The 24,917-nt window shown below is 38.7% G+C and overlaps 1 protein-coding gene across 1 annotated transcript in view; it reads left to right on the top strand.

The window, feature by feature from the left end:
- The first annotated feature begins 4,035 nt into the window (after window positions 1-4,035).
- Window positions 4,036-24,917, top strand: part of PRELP (proline and arginine rich end leucine rich repeat protein) — a 34,619-nt gene continuing 13,737 nt past the window's right edge. The window contains exon 1 of the mRNA XM_063297560.1: window positions 4,036-4,331. The gene's annotated coding sequence lies outside the window, so the exon portion shown is untranslated. The remainder of the gene's footprint in view (window positions 4,332-24,917) is intronic.

Here is a 24,917-nt window from a genome sequence, read left to right as displayed (position 1 = left end):
CTCAATTTACCATGATTTTTCAGCTGTCCCTGAGTCAATACTGATAATCATAACTGATCTCTGAGAAAAGAATTTGTCCGGGCAGGGAGGAAGCAGGCCTTGCTTGTGCCCTGCCATATTTTAATTAAGGAATAATAATTGTTTGTTTGTTGCCTGACATTTTGTTTCTGAGGAAACCGTTTTGAAAAGCTGCATGAAAGAACAAGTCATGTGCCATCTGCAACATGCAGTCTTTTCTAGATTTGTATCTAATGACAGCTTGTTCCCAGATTTGGCACATGTTGTTCTATATCTGTAATGTTAAAAGGATAAAAAAGATAGGAAAGACACATTCCTTTGAGCTGACCAATTCTCTACTCAGAAGATCCAAAGAACTTACAGGAGTTTTTTGAAATGGGCTTTGTTGGACCAAGCAGTTGGTTAGCTGGAATAAGCTCTGATAAAGAAATGTATCCTGAAGATTGTCATGGCTGGTCTCAGCAGGGTGCTGAAAAAGGACATCAGCCTTAAATGAGAAGGCAAAAGGTGCCAAGAGAAAGAAATACTGCTGGTGCATTGGGAAAATTATCAAAAGCAATGGGCTATAAGTTATATAAAGCTGCTGGGACATTCCCAGAGGAATGCTGTGCAGTTTCCTGGAAACAATATGCCAAAAAGCTCATTAGGGGCAGGGTGCTTGATCTGGCCATGAGGCTTACAGGAGAAGGAGCTCATTGAGTCAGCTGCTCTGCACTACCAGCCAGTCCATGTTCCCCTAGAGCTATTGAAGTACAGACAAGGAAAGCTGGAGAGCAGAGGAGAAATCCTGAGACCAGTTCCCTAGTTTTCCTGCTTCGTGCCTTGTTTTTCTACCCTTCACATTTATGTGGAAATCTCCAGTGAAATGGGGCACTTTGAAAATGACAGAAAGGCCAGTACATTTTTCAGCTGAGTCTGAATGACTGTCCTTTTTTAAAAAGAGGCTGAATCCAGCAAATGGTTTGGCTTTTGCAGTGAAGAGCTCTGTGCATATAAATGGATGTCTTAATAGCAGCAGACCAATTAACTGTATAAATCTCTGCTCAACTTACTGCTGCAGTTTCTTGACTTCATGAATGAAACCACAGGTGTTCTCCCTCTGGTGTCAATAGAATCCCAAAATATTTAATCAATGCTATAAGATGTATTATTCAGGATCTGCCCATAAGGATTTTTGTAGTAAAACCCCAAACCCCAAACAATAACAAAACTGATTTGCCAAAGAGTGAGTTTGAATGTTTACCATTCTACACATTTCCAACATCTAGGAAGTAGAATTAGAGTCAGCATCATGGCATGTATTACTGATTGTCCCAAATATTTTTAGGACAGATTAATAGATTTTAGATTAACTTCTTTTTTCTCTGTTGCTATGTAGAAGGCATACTACATCCCATTTTTAAACCTGACCTGAATTTGACATCTCAGAATTATACAACCATTTTTATACTGCAAGTTGCCCATTTTCTGGAGTATTTTGTACTCTGGTCTTTGTGTGTGTGACAGAGAATGTGTGTGTGTGTAGAAAAAGAACTATAATTAATATTTAATAATTTCTAAAATAATGTGGAGATGGATTTTGTCTGGCACATTTAGTATTACTGGCACCTGATTACTGGCTCAGTTATTACTCCATATTGATTTCATTGTAATAACAAGAAAAGTTTTATCTCTTTTGTCTTACTATACTTTTCCACAGGCAGCATCATATACAGAAAATCAGTCTGCATTTATATTGCATATGGAATAATTACAAGATAAATTTTGGAAAATAGAATCTTCATTCCCAATTGATTTTTTATTTCTTTATATGGCCATATTGACTATGTTTCCAATCTTCCTGTTTATTTACTTTCTTGAAGCAGATCAAGACATTTTTGGTTTTTCCACTCTTTGATTTTCCATCCCTCTTATCTTTAGAAAAATGTATTATTATAATCAGAAATGTCTATTGTTTTTAGGGCTTTTTCATCAGACATATACTGGGAAATAAACCATAAGACTTTAGTGCCAGACTAGAAGTCACAGGGGTTCTCCCTCATAAAAGGACTGCTGCTTGATCCTGCCCCCTATTGCTATTTGTCTGCTAAAAATTAATTCCACAAAGGTTTTTTTCCTGCTGTAACTCCCATGGTGATAATGCAATTGCAGTTGAGCCTTATCTATCTATCTATCTATCTATCTATCTATCTATCTATCTATCTATCTATCTAATTTGTCACCACCCATCTCCCCCCACCAGAGGGACTCTGGGTGGTTGATTTTTATCACTCATAACAGGAAGGGAAGTGTTAAGCAGCTCCTCCTGCATTGCACTTCAAATGGGTTTGCATAACTTGCTAAGTCATAATGTAATGTCATCTTAGCATGTTGGGTGAAATCAGGCATTATGGTTTAGGTACTGTGGTTTGTTGCTTAGCATTTTGTGTAAACCTAGCCAATGGTGGATTATTCAATAAACCACAATTAACAAACTATGGGTTAGAATAGTATATTAATTCCAGGCTTCCAAGTCTTCCATGTCTCTATCTCTGTCAAATCCAGTTGGGCCGGCATTTGCAATAGTAGCAAAAAGTCCTATTTTTTAAACAGGTGCTAAAAATACAGTTGCATGTTAAAATCATGTACTGTAAGTAGAATTCAGTCACGTATGTGAATTGCAACTTTTCAGGGTTGAGGGACATACTCTGCCTTCAAATGATATGTTCAGAACCTCACTTCAAAAAAGTACTACGTGAAATCAAGAGAAAAGTTGAACTGGATTTTTATTTACATTTAATTAAAATTAAATATAGTCAATATGATAATCTTACGGCCATGTATTTAATCATTCCTCTTCCATTACCTTAAAATTTAAAGTTTAGATACAACCCTTCGAGGTCTATTGGGCTGAAGCAAATATTTTCATAAGTCTGATATGAACCTCAAGGCTTTGGTTGCACACCTCTGCAATAGACTTTTGAGAAAGAAAAAAGCACTGGGCCATTTGTGTTTCAGGCACACACGCATGTCCCAAACTGCAATTTCATTTTCAGTTGGATGAAAGAAATGAATGAATGAAATATAACACTATTATACATTAAAGAAAAATACCTTGTTGAAAATATCTTGGTTAACAAACAAGTAACAATTAAACAGTTTAAGATACAATAAACTGTACAGGCCTGTGGTGTGGCATATGATAACACTTAGTATTTAACATAGGCTTACAATTTGTTTCTTGTTAACTTTTAGCTTGCACAATCCTAAATGTGTATAGGCAGAAGTTAGGCTCTTGGATTTCAATAGATGCATTCCCACATAAACATGCATGGGATTGAACTCAATGGAACTTATTTTCAAGAACACACACATAGGATAAAGTTACTATGAAATGATGCAAATTAACTCTGTCTCTGTTTTTTATTTTTCTGGCCTGGCTTTCCCTTTGCTCATAACAGATATTGGTTTGAATTTAACATCATGAACAGAAAACAGCAATTTGATACCCTTTCACTCAATCCACATTAGATGGCTTAAAAAAAAAAAGTGATACATTGCATTATGCTTTCTGTGACTCTTGGCCTTTTATCAATGACTATTACCAGCCCCAATACTCAGCTTGTCAGGTACCCTTTGTTTCTTAAACTGCCAAGTTTGGGGTTGATATTGGCGGCTTTTAATAATGGAGTTGGCACTATCAATATTAATAATCACAGCATAAAAGAACAGTGTAATAAAGCAATTGCATTTAGAAAGGTATTATCCCCTGCTGTGCTACCACTCATTCCCAAACACACAAATCCTGCCAGCTAAGTTGGGCTCATATTTCCTTCTGTCTGTTTTGCACCAGGATGGAGATGTGTTGATTTACTGTAAAGTTAGGAGAGGTTGTCATACTAATAGAGAATGAAAAATCCAAGGTGAATATATAAGTGTGGTGTGTATATAGATGTGCATATGCACATGTGATTTGCTTAATGCTGGTGGGTTGCTCTCTTGCCCGAGCAAAAGGAAATGTTTTTCCATATGATTCTCTCAATGGGCAAGCAGGAGGACATGCATGTAGCTTAAATGCTGAGCAGCTTGGCTGCCAAAGAAAGACGTTATTGTTATGACTCTCTCCTCCTTCCCTCGCTCCCACCCACCCTCTCTAAGAGTATCTCGGAGGAACAGAACCAGAGAAAACACACCCGGCTTGGAGGAGGCTCTCATTTGTACCAGGACTGGATCAGAGCGAGGAGGAGGAGGAGGAAGGAGGAGAAAAGGGGGAAGGAAGAGCCCTCAAAGTCAAAGCACGCCCAGGCAGGCAGGAGGAAGGCAGGTGTCAACAGGTAAGCCTGGGGCAGGTGTCTTCTTTGGGAATAGTGTCCTCTAAAAGGCAATGCTTCCTTCACCATCAGTCCAAAGGGGTGTTTCCCCCTCTACTGACCCCCACGTTATTCTGCAGTGTTTCATGTCTGCTTCCTTCAAAGTCTGATCTGGTTTTGCTTACTCATAAAACTTCTGACAACCAGAAAAACTTGCATGTGAAGTTTGTGATTAAAATGCTGAAACGGTTTCCATGGGATTTAGGGGGTCCCCCCCCCACTTTGTTTTGTTTTGCTTTTTCCCTATGCATGTCAGTCTTTTGCTTATAACCCCCCCCCCCCACACATGAGACCAAGGTTTGTTTTTCAGAAGCTGCATCATTTATAAAACCGATTTACAATAATAACTGTAGCGGATGGAGGAAAGAGAGGTGGACTCCAAGCCTTTGAGTGTTACATTTTTAAGAAAGGAATGTCTAAGTGGCAGTTATTAATTCTATTTGCATGACTTTTAAAGCTGTTTCGTATCAGAGCTGTAAATCTGTTTGAAGGAAGAAAGAGTTTCAGAGTCCTTTTAAATAGTGATGAAGATTTGCTTCTCTGTCAAACAATGATATTTGAAAAAAAATCTTGTGATGTTTGCTTTCTCTCAAAGGGAAAGAAAACACAGGCTTTTCATTTCTGGGACTAGAAGAATTAGAAGCTTTAACAAAGCAGGGCACTACTTTTCCATTTTAAGCAAGAAGCTGAAGTTCAGAAGGGAAGAACAAACAAACATCTAAATACTCATAAACTAGGATCCTAGTTCTCAGTACCACCACCCAAAGTTTTACAGACCTAAAGACCAGAGTGATAGGATTTAACTAACCCCAATTCACACTTTACCTGGAAGTAAATCCTCTTGAATTCAGAATTATTTACTTCTGAGTAACGATATGTAGAACTGCTCTGCTGCCCAACAATATTAATATATCTACTTGGAAGCAAGTCCCATTGGTTGTCATATGTTATCCTTAAATAAATAGAAGTAAATTGGTCCCCAATGTAAGTTTGAGTATATTAAACTTACTTATAGCACAGTCCTAAATGTATCTAACTTAGAAGTACACCTCATTCAGTAAATGCAGTTTTGTTTCCAGTTACAGATTAGTCTTTGCAGGTTTACTTTCATGTGGTTCAATTCTAGGCATACTGTATGTGCTGAATTTGTGCTTCTTTAGGGACACACCCCTCCAAAACATTACTGACTTAGCATTTCTTTGGACCAAATGATCTTTCATTAACTACCTGTTCTTGTAATGACTGGAGGAAGGGAAAGACAACATTCTGCAGAGTTACTCCCCATGAGTCCTTGGGTTTATTCAGGAGCTTGAGTGATCAGATGACTTTCACCAGACATTTGCCCCTTGGTGTGGAAGACAATTCCATCAAAAGAGGTGCATGAGGTATGTCCTGCAACCACCCTTCTTGAGGGGCAGCAGGTCCATTCTTGATGGTTTGAGGTCAAGTGCTTTCCAAGGGAAGAACTGTTTTCCTGCAGCATGTGTACTTTGTACATTGCTTTTCTAAGTGGAATAAAATCCAACTCATGTGATTTTGTCAGAGATTAAGAAATATTGCTGAAGGGAAAGGCAGGAACATTTCCCTACACAGTAAAAAAAAAGGGGGGGGAGGCAAGAGGGATAAATGGGATTGAAATATGAGGAGGATATAAGCAATTATGAGAACCTTTGCAGGCACTCACCCCCTGGGAAAGTAGCTGGACTGAATTATAGACTGCACAAACAAAGTTGAAGTATACAAGTTAGACTAATCATGCTTTGAAATGTTCCATCAATTTTATTATACTCTGTTGTAAGCAACAAAAAACTGTACGTTCCAAAGAGATCCCTAACGCAAAAGTCAATCGTGAGAATAAGATGGATGGCAACCTTATCAAAAGTGGCCAGGATAGACTCTGCTGGTTAATGGAGTGGGCTGCAGGTTTCTGATCCATCTCATCCTGGTCACACAAGTGGTAAAAGGAAAACCATCCATTTCTTACCCTGAGCTGCTGCAGGATAGACATTGTGCTGAACTACCACACAAGGCTACAGGCAGATTGCTAAAAGTCAAGTACATGAACTGCTCCAGTTTGAATAAGTACAGGGGATTTATATATTCTGAGGAGAGATGTGCTTTCTAGGATACGTTAGTCAGCTTTCCTTTAGGGGGTTGATAGCCTTGGTCAGCACTGCCCAAACCTGAAATACACAAGTATAAACTTCAGCCTTCAGAGGTTCAAATGGAGATGGTGCAGGGCTTTTAAAACTGCAAATTGGGCTGCTGTTCCTCAGTTATGTGAGGTGTTTTAAATGGGGGAAGGTCTTTTTTCAGGAGGATTCCTGCACTCCTGGTTATGCATTTTATATTGGCAGCTCAGAAGAGCAGGAAATTCCATTGGAAAGTTATATCCTCAAGGGAAACAGCTAGAAGACTGGGAGGTGCTGATTCTCACTTTATAATAGGAAACTGAATGGGGAAGAAACAACTTTTCCTCCTGTTTCTCTGTCCTCTGGCCAAGAACTGTATATGCACCCCATAAATGCATAATCTCTTCATGTTATGCTATTGTTTTTGAAATCTGAATTTAGGCATCTGGAGACATAAAATTAGCTATAAAGGGGCAAGTTTAACCAAGAGGAGGTTCCCCCCTGGTATACTGCAGTATCACAGGAATTAGCCAGCTGGTTGGTTCCAGATGCTTTCTATACAGGACACACCCCATCTATGCAGAAAGCCTTCCCTGAGGAAAAAGGCTGTTGCAGCTGAGGCTCTTTTCTTAATCCAACCCACAAATAATTTGGATTAGTTAATGGTACAATGGCACTGGCCCAACGCAAACACTTTCCTGCTTGTCTTTTTAATCTTTTCAGTCTATGGAGAGAGGTGGTGTTTTAGCATTGCCTCTTCATTTTTTAGCATTTGAAAAGAAAAAGAGCTGAACATCTGCTGCTGCTGTGAAGTCCATGTGGCCCTCTGTGGACTGCTATCATGGTGTCAAGGATTGGGGGGTACAACAGGATAGTCCACTAAATTCACCAGCTAAAATTTGGGGTAGATGTTTTTCTTCAAATAGAAATCAGTTACTAATATTGACTGCCACGTGTGTATTTTAAGCCTTTACTTTGGCTCTGTTGAATGTCTCATTTCTGCTTAGCCTGTTCTTTTGATATCTTTTAAGTCCAAATCTGAGTTATTTTGTTTCAACAGTGAAAGAAAGATTATGACTCATATAAACATTGCCAAACAAAGGAAGTATAAAAGCGGATAGACAAGGCTTTTGGCTAGAGTCCAGAATCCATGCCAATAGAGCAAAACTCCCTAGTTTTTTACCACTATGAGCTCTGGCCTAATGTGGAAAACTAACCATGTTGTCCAAGGCTACTGTTTATGAAATGTAGTCCATCAACATCTGGAAAGCCAGTGATTGCCCTAGCCAGACAACAATCTTATTGCTAAAGACCAAGCTACATATGACAATAAGAGTCCTCTTCTCCAATCACATGTACAACTGGTCTTTGGTTGCAAATCAGGCAATAGATGGATGCTGAAATCAAAAGAGACTGTTGCTCATAAGGATAGCACATTTTTGCATGCAAAAGATCCTATGTTCAATCCCTGACATTTACAGGTAGGACTGGGAAACGCTTTAAACACAAACTGCAGACTCAGAGCTATGGCCAATCAGAGCAAACAATACTGAGTTAGGTAGAGGGACTGATGTCTAGCTTCAGATTTATGGATTCAAACTGCAGACTCAGAGCTATGGCCAATCAGAGCAAACAATACTGAGTTAGGCAGAGGGACTGATGTCTAGCTTCAGATTTATGGATTCATTTGTTTATACAGAATCTTTCTGAGCCATGTTTTTTGCTAGCTAGAGTCATTTACAGTATAAAAGCCCAGCTTTGGGGGATTTTCTTCCTCATTTACCTGAGGAGGAAGTGATAGGCTTTTACATGAAATTCTTGTATAACTAGACCAACTTGTGTTTATGGACATAGGTCTGCTTCTATATGTTGTTAGTTTTAAGCCTCTATTATTAGGCAGAGTTGTCGGAGTATTACCTTATTTATATTCTTAAAACCTGTGAGGTAGCTTATGTCAAAGATAGAGAATAAGGACTCAGTAGGTCTTCATCCAACACTCTATCCAGTGATTCAGCACTATTTAATTAAAGCATATTATATGCAATAAATTCCATGGGAAAATGGAGTTTAGAAGGAAGGTATTAGTTCACAAGAGGAACACTGTATTAGGAAAACTATAATTGAAGTCTATCTTTCACTCAGGGTCCTCTCATTTGCTTTGTGGTCACCTGTAGTGTAGAAGTTTAGGGGACTGTGACCAGAAAGATCTAGGCTCCAGTTTCCAACCAACTACTTTGAACCAGTGCACACACAAACACTCTCTCTCAGCCCAATCTTCCTCCCAAGCTTATTGTTAGAAGACTAAAATGAATCTCCCCCATGTATGCTGCCTTGAATGCCAATAACAAAGGCAGGATATACATAGAAAAGAGAGCCACTTTGGTTTAGTGGTTAAGGCATCAGGTGTGAAACTGGGACACCGTGAGTTCTTGTCCCACCTTAGACAAAAAGCCAGCTGAGTGATCCTGGGCCAGTCACTTTCCTTCAGCCCTAGGAAGGAGGCAATGGCAAATCACTTCTGAAAAACCTTGCCAAGAAAACTGCAGGGACTTGTCCAAGCAATCTCCAAGAATCAGACACTATTGAACAGATTAAAAAAAATACATAGAAAAAGTCAGCAAATAATCAGTATCCAAACCCAACCTACTTTGTTGCCATTGCCACAGAGCAAGGCAAGTAAAGATATCTCATTTCTCTTTTTCTTTGTCAGATCCAGAATAGGCTTATGGTATGATAAGAATTATGGTATGATAAGATTGAAAGAAGAATATTGGAATAAAAAGGAATATTCTGAAGTATTTGGTTGACAATTCTCATTCCCATTAGCTTCTTGGCTGGGTAATAGAAGTTAGTAAGAGAAGGTTGATATGAACTGAACGCACCCCAGGAAAAACTTTCTGAGAAATACTCTCACTTTGTATGAATTGCTTCTGCTGTAGATGGGGTTGGCTGCACAAAATCAGCAGAGACATCTTGCTCTGCCGACTGATGGGATTATTTTAAGGAATGTTGTAAATGTTTAGTCTTCCCTGGGGAAGGTTTATCCCCTAATGTACTTGGCCAGACCCAGTGGCTTCTAGCTGGATTTGTTCTATTTTATTAAGGAAATAATTTGTGTAAATGCATAATTTACACAAATAAATATAAATGCTAGCCAGCTTAGGTGAGGCATTCAGACTATGGCACAGAGATATTATTAGTTAATCTATTTATTTAATGCAATTCTATAGTACAATGCTTCCACAAATCCAGTCCACGGCAGCTCACAACACTATCCAATAATAGCAGTCAGACTCCAAATAGAATATAACAAACTTCATAAAACAAATAACATTAAACAATCAAAAATAATCAAAAAGTTAAAAGCAATCAGTGACAAGAAAAGGAAGGCAGACCCAAAAGACAGGAGGAGGAAATTTCGTAGAGCATCACCACAAAAAGGCCTTACCCTTAGTAGTCTCTCTTTTCTGGGCAGCACATGCAGCAGAGGTGATTACCAGCATGACCCAAGACATTTAGGGATTTCTACGTAAGAACAAGCACCTTGAATTTGACCTGGAAATCTGTTGGGAGCCAAAGTAGCTTAGCTAGAATTGATGGTGGCACATTAAAATGGTGAAGATCCCAAACTCCATCTTCCCGAAGATCTCTGGGTATTCATATTCTGGCTCCATATCCTGCCACTTGGGGTAGCAGCTTGGTGGTTCTTGCTGCCATTACCTAGCTTCTAGGGTTGCTTCTCCTGGCGTACTCCTTCCTGATAACCTGTCATGTCTCATGCAGCTGGGCAAGATGAAGGAAGAACTACACAGGTTTCAGCAAAGTATCTTGCATGCTAATCTAAGGCAAATAAAAAATCTTGGAAACTGTAAGAGGAATTTTCCACCCTCATTTATAATGAGTTCATTAACAGAATTTCTGTGAGTTATTTGAAACACTTCTTCCCAGGTTTACTTTCCAGGTAGGCAAAGTGGCTGTTTATGAGAGACTCACCTTCTATCTCTTCTTGGTGTCAATTCTCCTTTCCATTCCTTTCCCAGCTTCCCCACAATGCCTCACATAACTCCTCTGTGTGAGAGAGATAGGGCTCTCACAGCCTGCTTCATTTATGGCAAATAAAACAATGGAATTCTGAAATTATTGCTATAGTACCCTATAGTGCTGTGACATGTGACTAGAGGTATCAGCCCTTCTTCCCCATTAGGAGATAAACCAATCTCACTGAGAATAAACAAAATTAAATTTTAAAGTAGTTAAACATTTAGCTTTTAAGATTAAAATGCAGGTAATCAATGTTGGAAAGGATACATTATAGAGCTCTTCAAATCTAGGGCTCCAATAACTGCAAATGAATGGAACAAGAAAAGGAACCAGTAGGACATTTAAAATTAAATATACTGATTTTGGCAGACCAAAGATGGAACTGATCTGTTACCAGTGAAGAGAAGACTTGCTTTAAAGGTATAAATTGCACAGATTCCCCGATTGACAGCAAATATACTCATTTGGTTGATGAAAAACTGAGTAGTTAAAGAGTAGAATTTGCCCAAACCTGGACTCTCCTAATATCAGAATGTGTCAAGCAGTAACAATGAAATGTGCACTTGTTATTTGTAACTGAGGCTCATATCATATAAAGTACAAATAGGGTGGTTACTGTTGGAACTGAAAAGGAACCATTCCCTGCGGTGAGCTGTTTGTGTGCATTGACATTCCATGCACATATCTCATTGCCACATGGTTTGTTCTTCAGAAGTGCCAACAGGATCATTTCCTAATGGAGTGGAGAAAATGGCAGCCACCCAGTGGGATGAGCGTCTGAATTCATAGAACAGCTACTTTCTTGATTCTGTTTCCACTAATCTCCACAATTGTTATTCAGATACTGGGAGGAAGAGTCAAACATGCCATCGAGCAAAGTGCTGGGAAGTAGGGTAAGGCCGTCTACATCATTCCCCTCCCTCCCTCCCTCCCTCCCTCCCTCCATGCCCATACTCTTGAGCTAGCACTAGAACTTCCCTGCTACTGGCCTGGTGTTGCTGGTGGCTTCACGTAACCACCTTTGCCTGGTGATTCTTTGGGAAAGGATCATAACTAAATGGACAGGCAAAGACAATCCACTGTTTAGGTCAACTGTTCCAGCAAGTATAATATGGGACCATGCCTTGCCCTGCTTCTGTGACTTACACTGACATCACTGTCCCTACAGCCCCACAGGCTGATCACTGCAATCAGAAGCTGTATCTGTCTGCATTACATCTGTCTACTGATGTCAGCTGTGGTTAAGGAAGTATTTTCTGTCCCCATGTTAAAATAAGATTCAGCTGCTGCTCCAGTCAACTTCCATAAAGGAGAATATGGGTGTCTGTGTGTCATTAAGCAAAAAAAAAAAGTCTTTCCCAGTCTTGAAAGTAGACTTTTAGAACAACAAAGTAAGGAGCTGATGGCTGTTACTGCCTCCTCATAGATAAGGATGAAGGCAGAGTAAAAATAAACAGCCATCACATTCTATAAAGACTTGGTGCTGTCTTGCCTTGTCCCATTACTTCATTTTAGCTTTTGGTTTAGCTTCTTGTTGGAATCAAACAGTGGCTTCTTGGCGCATCAGGAAGCTTGTTTAAGTGTCTCATTAAACAGGAATAAATAGATAATCTTTTCTTTCACTTTTTTTGAATGTGCTCTTTTATGATAGCGAGGAGTCAAAAGTGGATATACAGAATGTGTTAATATCTACTAGCCTGCACCATAGCTATCAACAGTCTCTATGGCCCACTTGATCAGGGAAAAATGTATCCTGTTTGTTTGGAGACAAAGTCTCTATCTTCATTTCCTCAGGAATGATTGACTATGCAATTATCTGAAACTTCTCTGTACAGAAGTGAAAATATCTCTTTGTACATAAATATCTGTCATTAGAAGTTGAAGGATTTTTTTCCAGTGTTTCACCTACTAGACTGCTTATATCTTATCAGTCTGGTCAATGCTAAAAGAAGGGGAAAAGTACAAGGGAAGGAAAATGTGAAAAACTGCCTAGAGCTTTGTCAGTTGTCACACCTACCACATTTCTATCTGAAAATCCCCTTATCTTGGCTAATGTAGAGACTGGATGTGGTCCTTGTGGTAGCTTTGCTGCAGAATGTAAGTGCTTGCCAAAAATTCTCACCAAAAAAGAAAAAAAATGGGCGTGGGGGGAAGAAAAGAGAAAGGTGTTTTCTTCCATTGTCCATTGACTTGTCTCTTGGATGTGAGTGACACACGGGGATTAAAAGAAAATCTAAAAATCTAAAAATATATACAAAATCAGCCAACAGCTTATTCTTATTTTCTTGTCCTTGCATTTTAAAACCAAGTAAAACAATGAATGTAGAATTAATCTTATTAAAATTATTTAAGAATCTCTTAGAATATGGGGAACTGGTTGAACATAGGCTACAAAAATGACTTTTCTAAGTCAGACATTTAAGCATCCCTTGAAAACCTTAAAAATACAAATTTTAATAAAGGAAGTAACTAGCAAAAGTCTGTGACCATACGTTTAATGTTTTTAGAATACTTGCTTATATCCCCTTAATTTAGACCCGTTTTCCCAATAAGGTGTTCTCCTGTGCTGGCTGAAAATTCTAGGGAGATGCAATCTCAACAGATCTAGAAGATGCCAAGTTGGGAAAAGTTGACTTACACCACACATGGCCACCTTTTCTAAATTTAGGGGTTCCTTAATTCTCCAGGACACAATCAAGAGGCCACAACTTGTTCTCCCAAGCTGCTGGAGGACTGCACATGAGAGTAGTTCTACAAATGACATCACAGGAAGTTGTAGGAACAGCTTATTTTGACCTGTTTTTCTGTTTGGGGCATTTTTAAAAAGATAGGAATGGAAATTGGCAAGCTCTGGGAAGCAACCTATTCCAATTTCCATGTTTAAAAAAACCCTAACACCTTAAAATCATACAATTTCAGGCTGCTGTTGTGGTTTCGGACAATCTTTTAAAGGTGAAAGTTGCTTTCCAAAGGTCACTTGTTTCCATTTCTTCCTTATTTTGGAAAAAAACTGTCCATTTGGGAAGCATAATGTGGGGAAGACATGCAGCCTGAGGTTTGCCCACTCCTACAACTGGGGTTGGTATTTTCTGCACAAACTAACCCATTGGCTCCATAATAGAATTGCAATAATGATCTCACCTCATAGTTATGAAGCAAATGTATACAACCACAGCATTGCTTACAAATATATCTACATCTTGCAAAAACATATTAAAATATAGAATGTCTTGTTTCTTATAGAACTCTGTCGCCTACGTCTGAAGCTGGAACAAAATCTTATTTATTTTATTTATATTTATTTATATTTCAAATTTCGTCACCGCCCATCTCACACAAACCAACTCTGGGCAGTTTACAATAAAACTGAAAATAAATACAAATTAAAATACACTAAAAAACTGTATTTCTTAAATACAAATATAAATATAAAATATAAAATCAAAGATGGCAGTATTAATAGTTCTTAATTTAAATTTGTAAATTCATAAAATCATGGAGCCTCTTTAGGGCTCTAGCCACCCCCAGGATTGGCTCCCTCCCTTCCCACCCCAAGTGAGATGGCAGAGCCAAGTTTTTACCATTTTATGCTATACATTCAAAAGATTTTCACTATAACCTGGAAAATGGTCTTAAAAGAAGAATCCAACTCAAGGGACAGCAGTTGGCCACCTCTAATTTAAGGACTGGTAGCTAAATATGATTGTGACCATCTCTGGATTCTACTTTAGTATATATAAATTGTGTTTATGAGTAACTTGCTCACTCTTAATTTTGCCTTTTGTCCTTTATAATTTGCAAGCTCAACTCACAATATGTTATTTAAACTAGAAGACAAATGTGTATTATATTATTAAAAGCCCAGCTACATAAATATAGAAAGAAATGACATAATCACAGATTTCATCATCTTAAAATATACTATTCTAAACTAATTCAAAACAGATTAGCAGCTCTCCTTTAACTGTTGCTTCTATGGGAAAACTGAATGAAATGTTCACATTTAACATGCAGTTGTTTGCTCATATCATGGTCAGTTATACATTGCCCCAAAGACAACATACATTAATACAGATCTGTATATTCTCATTTGCTTACATATATGTACATATGCAAGGCCGCAACTTGGGGGGGGGGGCAGGTGGGGCATGTGCCCCAGGCGCTGTGCTGGGGGGGGCGCCAAAATGACAAAACATTATTTGTATACTGAATGTTTCCTGGCACTTATAATAATTCCCACAATAAAACTTGCTAACACCTCCCTCACCAACTCATGGGGTAGGAGTGTGGAATCCGTGTTTGCCCTGGGTGACACAGACCCTAGTTGTGGGCCTGTACATGTGCACATATACAATTAGAATCTATTGTATTATAGCTCTGTACAGACATAGGGAGAAGATTCTGACCTGGTGATTTGTATGCTTCTTTAGTCTGATGTTCCAGAATGAATCATGAGTGGCCAATTTCAAGGTCCCTGCTATTGAAGAGTTTTCAGAATAGAGGACTGTCCTCTAGCTGCCCTTCTGTTAAAAGACTGTCCTGTGTAATGTACAACATTTGGACATGCGATTGGTTCACCCTAAAGTGAGCTACAGTTCAAAGGATGTAAGAACAAGGCTGGCTCAGCCCAAATGTCCAGGTGGTCCAGCGTTTTGAATTGCACATGTCTACCCAGAAGCTCATATGCACAGGCAGAAGAACAAAGCCCTTTTTCACTGGCACACTCCAGCATCTTGTATTCAGGACCTAGAATACAGTATAGCCACCAGGCCTACTAGCTATTGATAGCCCAATCCTATCTAATTTAGTGGCCATCATCAAATCACTTGAATTCATTCTCTGGTAAAATAATATAGTTTTTATGCTTTTCAAGTATGTGAAAAAATCTAGAGGAACAAAGAGAGAGGAGCTAGAATGAAAAAGTCCTAGATCTTGCTAGAAAAATACTTAGGTACAGTATGTAAAAACAGTAATGTTTTTATAGTGTTTTTATATTTTCCCTCAATTTTTCTTTTGCTTCCCTCAGTTCAAACGTTTTATTGGAGGGAGGGGTGTTAGGCGAGCTGGTGGGGCAGAGAGCAGCAAAGCAGGCTTTATTGCACTACTATTAAGTCTTCACACATGCTAAGATTAGTGTCCACTCAGGTGCTCCCAATACTACAATTTTAATTGGAAGAAGCAGGAATCACAGAGTTCTAAGGTTAAAGTGAGCCAGGTGGCAGCAAACTTAGAAAGGGGTGGGAGAAGAGACATAGCATCCCTTTATGGAAGAAGTCAGTTACTTAGAGCCTCAGGAATGTGTTGCGTCAGCTTAGTCAAAATGTGTTGAAAGGAGCCAAGCTTTCTGCTAATGCAATATGACAGCAGTCCCATGGTACTTTACTTCTCTCTGTATAGCCTCATTTCTTCTTAGATAAACGAGTTTTCAGTGCGTGGGTGTGAATTTGGATAACAACTACAATGGGAAATGGAGTGTTATTTTAATGCTGCAACAACAACTCAGGGAGCTCTCACACCATTGTATGAAAAACAAGTGTAGGCTTCTAGAAAAATACCTCCAGTCATGGGGGAAGGCCCACCATAGTCCTGGTTACTGACCATAAGCAAGGACTTGGTCCCAGGACTGCTATTTTCAGGCAGGTCTTACTGATTTACTGACATGTCTCTGTCTACTGCGCCCTTGGTGTTTGCTTGGTAGCCCAGTGCTATATTGACATTTCCTTACCACAGACTCAATGGAGACTGTGTGGTTCTTAATGGACAAGTGTTCTATGACAGAGGCTAGCTGGCTATAGAGATCATATCTGGCAGCTATATTCCTATCTCTGTTCTTTGGATAAAATTAAAGACGGTATGATTAACAGACTCTATTAGGGAGTATTCTGCCCAACATAGGCACAAAAGGCCCCATATGTGGGAATGTGTGATGTTTTAATACAGAGGGATTAGTTTTAGAATATTCCAAATAATGACAATTTATAATAGTGACCCACAAATTATCATCAATGGAGATTTTAAGCTGATAAGAAAATACCCAGAAATTGGGTAAGGATCGGGTAAACAATTGCAGAGGAGGAATGATCTTATAAATCTTCACAGTTGAGCTGTTAGCTCCAGCAGTTGTAATTTCTCTCCTTTTTCTTCTTCTATGCAACCCTTGAATTACAGTAGCTCTCTCTTGCTTTTTTAGATCAACATCAAACCATGCAGAAAGCATGTTTGTATATACAGTATAGTCTTGGTGGATCTCAAGCACAGTTAGACTTGGTTAGTACTTGGATGAGAGGCAACCAGGAAATACAGGGCTGAGGGCTAGACTGGGAAGTCAGAGCATCTGGAGCAGTGTTTCTCAACCTTGGCAACTTTAAGATGTATGGAGTTCAACTCCCAGAATTCATGCTGGCTGGGGAATTCTGGGAGTTGAACTCCATACATCTTAACGTTGCCAAGGTTGAGACATGCTGATTTAGAGCATACCAAAACTCCAAAATGCAAAGCAGATTTAGAGCTTTGCACAGGCTTCTGAATTAGACAGGTCTGTTTGAGTTTTTTTAAAATTACTGTGATCTGCCTCCAAATCTGTACTCTGTCCAAGACCAGTATATGTGTCCATTATAAACTTAGGGTTACTTATTTGTATGTTTGCCGACTTAAGAATTCTGTTCAATGGATGTCATTTGCTGTTAAATTCTATATATCTAGGTTTTATTGTAAATGCACCTTGTAATTGCAAATCTATTTATCCATTATAGTTAAGTAGCTATAATGAGAAATAGTTGGGTTTCAAATTGTGCCTCCTATTATCACTGGGTTATCTGGAAAGATATCATGTGTCAGGAATATTTCTCCCCACAGAGAAAATTGTTTTATGTTGTATATATTTTTAGACTTCAACAAAACTCAAAAGGTAATTGGATCCAGATCAAACTGTTTAGCTAAATAAATTATAGTGTTGTATGCCATGCCCCCTGCTGTATTCTATTCAGTTTATCATACTTACGAATATTGGAATACAATCTTCCCTGCAAAAAAGAGACACTAATTTAAAAACCTATTAAGATATCTTTGTTAATAAAGGTTTGGCTTCTGCATTTGCTGAATTTCATATATGCAGATTTCTTTCGTTCACATCTTCTACCACCACATGATAGGTTATCTTATTTCACCCACCATGTGAACAAAGTGTCAAGTTGAGAACATTTTGCTTGATATAGATCTTAAGAAAGCATGATCATTGTTTTTTCAATACTTTTAGCCTCATGTTTATATACGTTGCAGGAGCCATAGATTTTAATTTTTTAGATAAAAAGCTTCAATTGTTAGATTTTTCTGAGTTTCTGCAAGAATAGTCATTTCATGGCAATTTTCATTCAGTGATTTGTTTCCAGATGCCTGCATATTTCTCAGATGATAATTCTGCCTCTTATCATGTTTCTTTCTGATGTCTATCAAACTGAGAGGTCCAGCTCAAATTTACAACTAGAGTTATATATACAGATAATGCAAAAAATAGAGGTTAATCTAAAGTCATATTCATAATAGCACATAACTGGGAGGCAGGAAAGCAGAACTGAGATAAACTGAAGGTCAGGAGTAACTGGGACAAGAACAATAAATGATAGATTGTCCCCAGTTTACTTTGTACAAAATACTAAGTAAGAGCTTAAGTAGGTCAAATAGAAAAGGAGTTAAAACTCCCTATTTTCAGCTTTTAAATTGATGAACCTTATGGTTCCTCTCCACAAAACCATTTCAACTCAATTTAAATATATTCCTAGAAATTCTCATCACTTTTGTTCTGAAGTTGACTGAAACAGTGTTTGAAAATATGTGGTATCAGTTCTTCCATGCCTGTATTTTCTGAATAAGTGAACTCCAGCAGGGTACAATACTGGATGGTGTATTTCAAACCTATAGACCTGCATGCGTTTTGAAAGCAAATTCAATTTCAGTATCAATCTGCATTTTAAAATAGTTGGGTTTCAGACCTGGGCATAGTTCCAAGATCCATTGACCACACTTGTTGATGATCTTTGGCAGAACTGGGATGATGGTGGTGCATTCATCCGGGCCCTCGGCCTCTCAGTGACCATCAATCCCATTGATCTTGGTTTAGGGAGCTAGGAGTGAGGGTATGGTGTTGTGGTGGACCTTCTTCCTGAGTCTGCTTCCAGCCAGTGGTGGTTGGTGGGAGAGGTCCAGTTCTAAGTCTCTGCTTTGGAAAATTCCTCAGGGCTCTACTCTCTCCCCACTCCTATATTATTATTATTATTATTATTATTATTATTATTATTATTATTAATTAAATTTATATGTGCCCAACTCCCAATGATTCTAGGTAGCTCACAATTGTTAAAACATTTTAAAAGAACAAATCCATTGGGTAGGTTATCCATCAGCTTGGGGTTGTATCATCAATATGCTGATGACACTCAGCTTTACATCTCTACCCCTGCCAACCAAGTGATGCTGTCAAGATTATCTCTCAATGTCTGGAAGCTGTAGCATGTGGATGGGGAAGAACGTAGCAAGACTGACTGTGGGTTTTAGCCCATCCCCCAGACCTGGGGATTTTTTCATTATTAATTAAGGATGGAGTAGCACTCTCCCAGACAGAAACAGTATGCAATTTGTGGTTCTCCTGGATTCTCAGTTCCTGCTGAAGGAGCAGGTGGCAGCTGTGGCCAGGAGGCCCTTTGCAAAAATCCATCTTGTGTTCCAATTACTCTTGTTCCTAGACTGGGAGGCTCTGCTCATGATTACTCATTATTTAATTACCTCACATTTAGACCATTGTAATGAACTCTACATGAGGCTGCCTTTGAAGACCATATGGAAGCTACAACTAGTCCAAACTGCAATGGCCCAAGTAGTTATGGACACACCAGGGTACAGCCATGTAACAGCATTTTTTCATGAGCTATATTTGCTCCTAATTGGCTTCTGGAAGCAATTCAAAGTACTGGTTGCCACCTATAAAGCCTTTCATGGCACAGGGCCAGGTTATTTGTGGGACCACTTATCTCCAATTATCTTGTCCCATCTCACAAGAGCCAACAGGGCAGATAAGCTCTGGGGCCCTTCTGTTAACCAATGTAATCTGCTAGAACCTAGGAGATGTGCTTCTCTGTTATGGTGCCTTCCCTATGGAACAGGGCATCCTTTAGACCAGTGTTTTTCAAACTTGGCAACTTTAAAATGTGTGGAATTCAACTCCCAGAATTCCCCAGCCAGCATGAAACACTTCTTTAGACTATTGATTCATATTCTTGAGAGTCAGCTTCCATAAGTTGCCAAAGCCATATTTCCACTGAATGAAGTCCAAAGTTGCACAAACCAATCAGACAACATTTCCAATGACTCTAAAACCTCCTGGCATAATCTGGGGTTCCTAAATTAATTACTTTCTTCTTACACATTTTTACCACAGATTTTTTAAAAGCAATGTGGATTTCAGTGCAAACACTTGGTGGCAGTGCTGTTAAAATATCTATTTGTGTGAAGAAAAATCCTAACCTTCAGAACCATCAGGACTTTCCATGCACTGTAGGAGGATGCCAGGAAGACAAGAAAATAACCTTACTGAACTCATTATATCCTAGTTAGGCAACACACTTTCCCTTTCTTCACAATGCATGTTATCATTTGGCAACTATACATAGTGTTAGAGTATTTCCAGCCTTAAGATGTGAGCATTGCTTCTGCCTTGCTAAGACTACAAGTTGTTGGTTATGAAAGATTTTGGACACAAAACAAACCCATCTGTTTTCTTTACATATATCTAAATGATAAGCGCAGTGCCTATTTGAAGTTAAATGCCTTGAGCTTTGGGGCTTGAGTAACACCCTTCCCTTTCTGTGATCCTAATTGGTACTATGTTTTGGTATGCTTAAACATCTCCTGCTTATTTTGATGCCTAAATGGGTGTTAGACATTGTAGAAATCCTGACAGCTGGAATTTAACATCAACATTTAGATCACTTTTTTGCAGCAGAAGTCATCCTATAGTAGAAAAAAAAATCTCAAATGTTTAGCAGAGCAAACTCAAAATTGGGAGATGTAGCAAAATTCCACCTTGATGTCATCCTATAAAATACCCAGAATCAGATTAGGTCTACCAAATCTGGGCTGCAGAAAGCTGAACACTCAGCAAAGAGATCTAGCACTCCTAACCTGGTGTACCCCTTAATTAGACCATGTGTCACAAGGAGAGAACAAGAGCAAATGGTGGAACACAAGACACAAGAAGAATAGACACCACTGTCTTTGTATGGAGTTGTTACTGTTGTTGTCCTGCAGCGGCACTTGTTTTTTTTAGCCCCAGCTTTCCCATGTGAACCTTTGTACCAGCTGCAAGATTAAATTAGAAAAAAGAAACCTTAAATTGTGCACTGAGTTCAGACACAGCGAGATGAGAAATTAAAGCATTTCCTATCACACAATGAAAGTATTAAGAGTATTGGTGCATAGGTACAAGCAAGTTAGTTTATAGTTTTTCCGTTAGCCAAAGCCAGTGTTTCTCAGCCTTAGCAACTTTAAGATATATGGACTTCAGCTCCCAGAATACACCAGCTAGCATGAGAAGTTGAAGTCCAAATATCTTAAGGTTGCCAAGGTTGAGAAACACTGGCCAAGGCTAACCACTGCTGCTATTCTTACAGATTCATTTCAACTTTCAAGGACATTTGCTATGCTGATTTTAATTGGCTCACATTTTCTTCACAGCTGTGATTATAAGTCTCACTTATTTTTCTGTATGGAGTTTAATACTCTCAGAAATCTGGGCCTTTCCTGATTATTTGATGTTGTTATTGAAAAAGACTGTTAAGTGGGATGTTTGTGTTAGTTTGACTTGAGCAGCCACAATATAATGTTCCAGCTCTGAGTGATGGAAAGGACTGGAAGCTTGCAGCCAGAATTGTTAGCCACATTCATCATCTGTATGCTAGCATTCTTAAGGTGCAAAGAAAGAAACTAGTGAAGAAAATGGGTGCAAGAGGCTTTCAAGTATTTTTTAAAGGCTGCATGAGTATAATAATTATAATCACAGATCTCTCTCTCTCTCTCTCACACACACACACACACACCATTGCAAGAATATGAGAAGAGCTGCTATAATTTTTGAGGATGAAGGCTCAGACTAGCTCCATACTACATTAGTGCACAAATCAAGATCAATTATTTCCTCAAGAAGAAAGGTAGACTTGGAATTCCCTCCAGAAGTTTCCTCCTTTGCCACTAGCTGCATACCTTTGACCTTCTGTGTTTTTCTTCTTTATAAACAACAAATAGTCCGTGGCCGATTACGCCGTAGAATTCCAAGCCTTAGCTGCAAAGGTGGACGATTGTCGCAAACGACTAGACTTCGATTATAGCTGAGTTTAAACCACTCACTAAAAATATAATTGCCTGATATTAGATTTGGCACTGTTTCCCAGGCTAGCCACCCCATGGAGACCTGCTGTGGCTAAAAGGCAAAGGGAAACTGTGTATCCTGACCTAAGTCCCCCAAAGGTGGAGGGTAGGACCAATTTCAATATATTCTCAGAACTAGGCAAATATACATACCCACATTGTGCCTTCTCAGTAGCCCCACTGATTCTACTGGTTTTCCACAAAGTGTAAAAACATGGGTCTTTTGGCAGGCTCTTGGGATAAGATAGAGGGGTTTGCTCCCCAGTGGTAGTTTTTCTGTCAGGGATATGTTGGAATTGTTCTCTTCCTCAATGTGCACCATGTATGCTTTTGGTCTTATGTGTTTGTTTTTACCTGTTATTTATCTGATATTTTTAAACCTATGATGTAAACCACCTAGAGCCACTCTGTGACTGAGATGGTATACAGGTTGACAAATGAATAAATAAACATTGTCCTCAAACTCACACTAGCTTGTAGATTAGATATGTCCTATCTGCCAAATAGCCTTACTAGCCTTCATGGACCATTGAAGAGACATTTTGATCCACTTTAATATACTGAGAAAGAAGATATGAGCCCATTCCCTGGTTGGAAGGAAAAAGGAAAATCAGATATTTATAGCTGGTTCAAAGAAGGAACCTTGAGGAGGGAATTCCAAGTGTACCTTACTTCCCAAGGAAAGTAATCTATTAGACAAATAATCATTTAACAGTTCGTGTGTGTGTGTGTGTGCCTTCAAGTCAGTGTTGACTCCTAGCAACTGCCTGGACAAGTCCCTGCAGTTTTCTTGGCAAGTTTTCAGAAATGGTTTGCCATTGCCTGCTTCCTAGGGCTGAGAGAGAGTGACTGGTCCAAAGTCACCCAGCTGGCTTCATGCCTAAGGTGGGACTAGAACTCATGGTCTCCAGGTTTCTAGCCTGATGCCTTAACCACTACACCAAACTGGCTCTCTCAACAGTCATTACAATGTCTTAAAGAGAAGTTATAATGTTTGCAAGAATTTCAAGGAAGGGGAATAGTTTGGCTATCCTGGTTTGTTTTTAGATAGTATTTTGAAGAAATATTTCTACTGTTAATCATTTCAGTGGTTATATCAGAACCCATTTCAGTCAACATATTTCTACTAAAGTCCATAAATCACTAAATTAACTAATACTCCCACTTCTAGCAGCAAGATGTGGTATTGAGCCTGCAAATTGTAATCTTCCCAGCACTTGCTACCCAGAGAGACAATACTTCTCAGAATAGAAAATGTAAAGGATTAGAATAATAAAGAACTCCAGGGTGTTTTATAGGTTGCTTTTTTATTCAAAGAAAATAATACAATAAAAGTCTAAATTGGCATAAAAGATTTTGAACTGTATCTTTTACATTTCTTTCCTTTTTCATTAAAAAAAATGATATGCTAGAAAAACTATCAAAGAAATAAATGTACTGCTACATACAGTCACAGGCTTGGAAGAAATCCCTATAAAGGCAGGTATGTTCCTTTTCCAAGGATTCAGAAAACTGCAAAATTGGTATGGATGTTACAGTCATCCAAGGATGCAAAGAAAGTTTTCTAGGTTTGAAGATAGACATAGCATAGTTGATAAAGCAAACTTGCCTCCTTCCTCCCTCTTCCTCTTCCATAAAATGCACAGATAAAGACATCTATGGGAACAACAGTGGTGGGGGGAGGTCTTAACTATTTCCATTCTTTCTCCCAGCTGTGGACCAGTTAGACTCATGGCTTCTAAACTTTGACTTTCCAATAGTAAAGGTCAGGGATTATAAGAGGCTGAACTCCCCTGTGTTTTTATGGACTATGAAGGTTGAATGCATTTACATGCCACATTTGATCCCTACATGAGGACTAAGAAGAATTTGCAGTAACAATGACACGACTTCAATTTTTCATTTGATGATGAATATTCTGTTTATTCACTTACTAGATACATATTTTCTAAATATATCGACACTGGCATTATTAACATTTTAGGCGTTAATGGTTCTCCAGCAATTGATATTTAGTCAGTATTTAACAGCATCTAATATGTTGGAGACATGCAACGGCTTTCAGTATACAACATAATTTGGAGAGAAAAGGAAAGAAAATTAAACATATTCAGAGTGGTAGGGCAATCTTGGATGGATTCAAGGAGGACAGAGATCCACCCTCCGAGACTGGTGAGAAGAACTGACTGATGTTACCATAAGATGGGATGGAGAAACTTGACTGGGCAGAGGCTGCAGAGGACATTAAATTTAGGGTAGTAGGTTGGAGGAAACAGGGAGTATGTTTGGATGATGATTGAATATAGGCATGGTTGTCTTCGAATGGATGATATTATATGGGTAGTATGTACAAATGTCTGCCTTTTTAGAATGATCTAAGTGGAGAGTATCTGAAGTGGTAGGGAGCCTGAAAGAGAGACAAAGCATGCACCTTTTGTTTTGGAAGTGTGAAAGGAGAAAGAGAAATTTTGGAGGGTAATCCTCAAGTAACTGTGTAGAAGTAGAACTGTGGATTAAAAGGAATAGTCTCATCAGTTTGGAAGTCAGACTTCACCTTCCCTTCATTCTCAGAATCTAGGGCAAATTGTTTATCTTTTACCCTCCCCAGTTTTCTTTTTTGTATCTGGGCATTCTTCTGCAACAGCCATTTTGTGATGGACCAGCTAAGCTTCCCAGATGGACTTTCCACTCTACAAGGACTGGACATTCTATTTCATTAAAGTAATAAAAACCAGTTGTTTCAACATTTTTTGTGTAAAATCCAAATTATAACAACTGTTTCCTAAACTTAAACATTTAAAGCAACCGAACACAAAACCTGACATTTTTTTTATGGACTAAAGCTGCTAACACTCTAAGGAAAGGCATTCTTCCTATCCCATCTTAAAATGAATTACTGGAATGAAATTAGCTTTAATAATGGAAGGAGCTTGTAAAAGCAAGGACATCATGATAGGGTAGG

The sequence above is a fragment of the Candoia aspera genome, chromosome 3, assembly GCF_035149785.1.
Source record: "Candoia aspera isolate rCanAsp1 chromosome 3, rCanAsp1.hap2, whole genome shotgun sequence".
NCBI classification, from domain to species: domain Eukaryota; kingdom Metazoa; phylum Chordata; class Lepidosauria; order Squamata; family Boidae; genus Candoia; species Candoia aspera.
The sequence above is the reverse complement of the archived record's forward strand: the minus strand, read 5'-3'. Positions and strand labels throughout refer to the sequence as shown.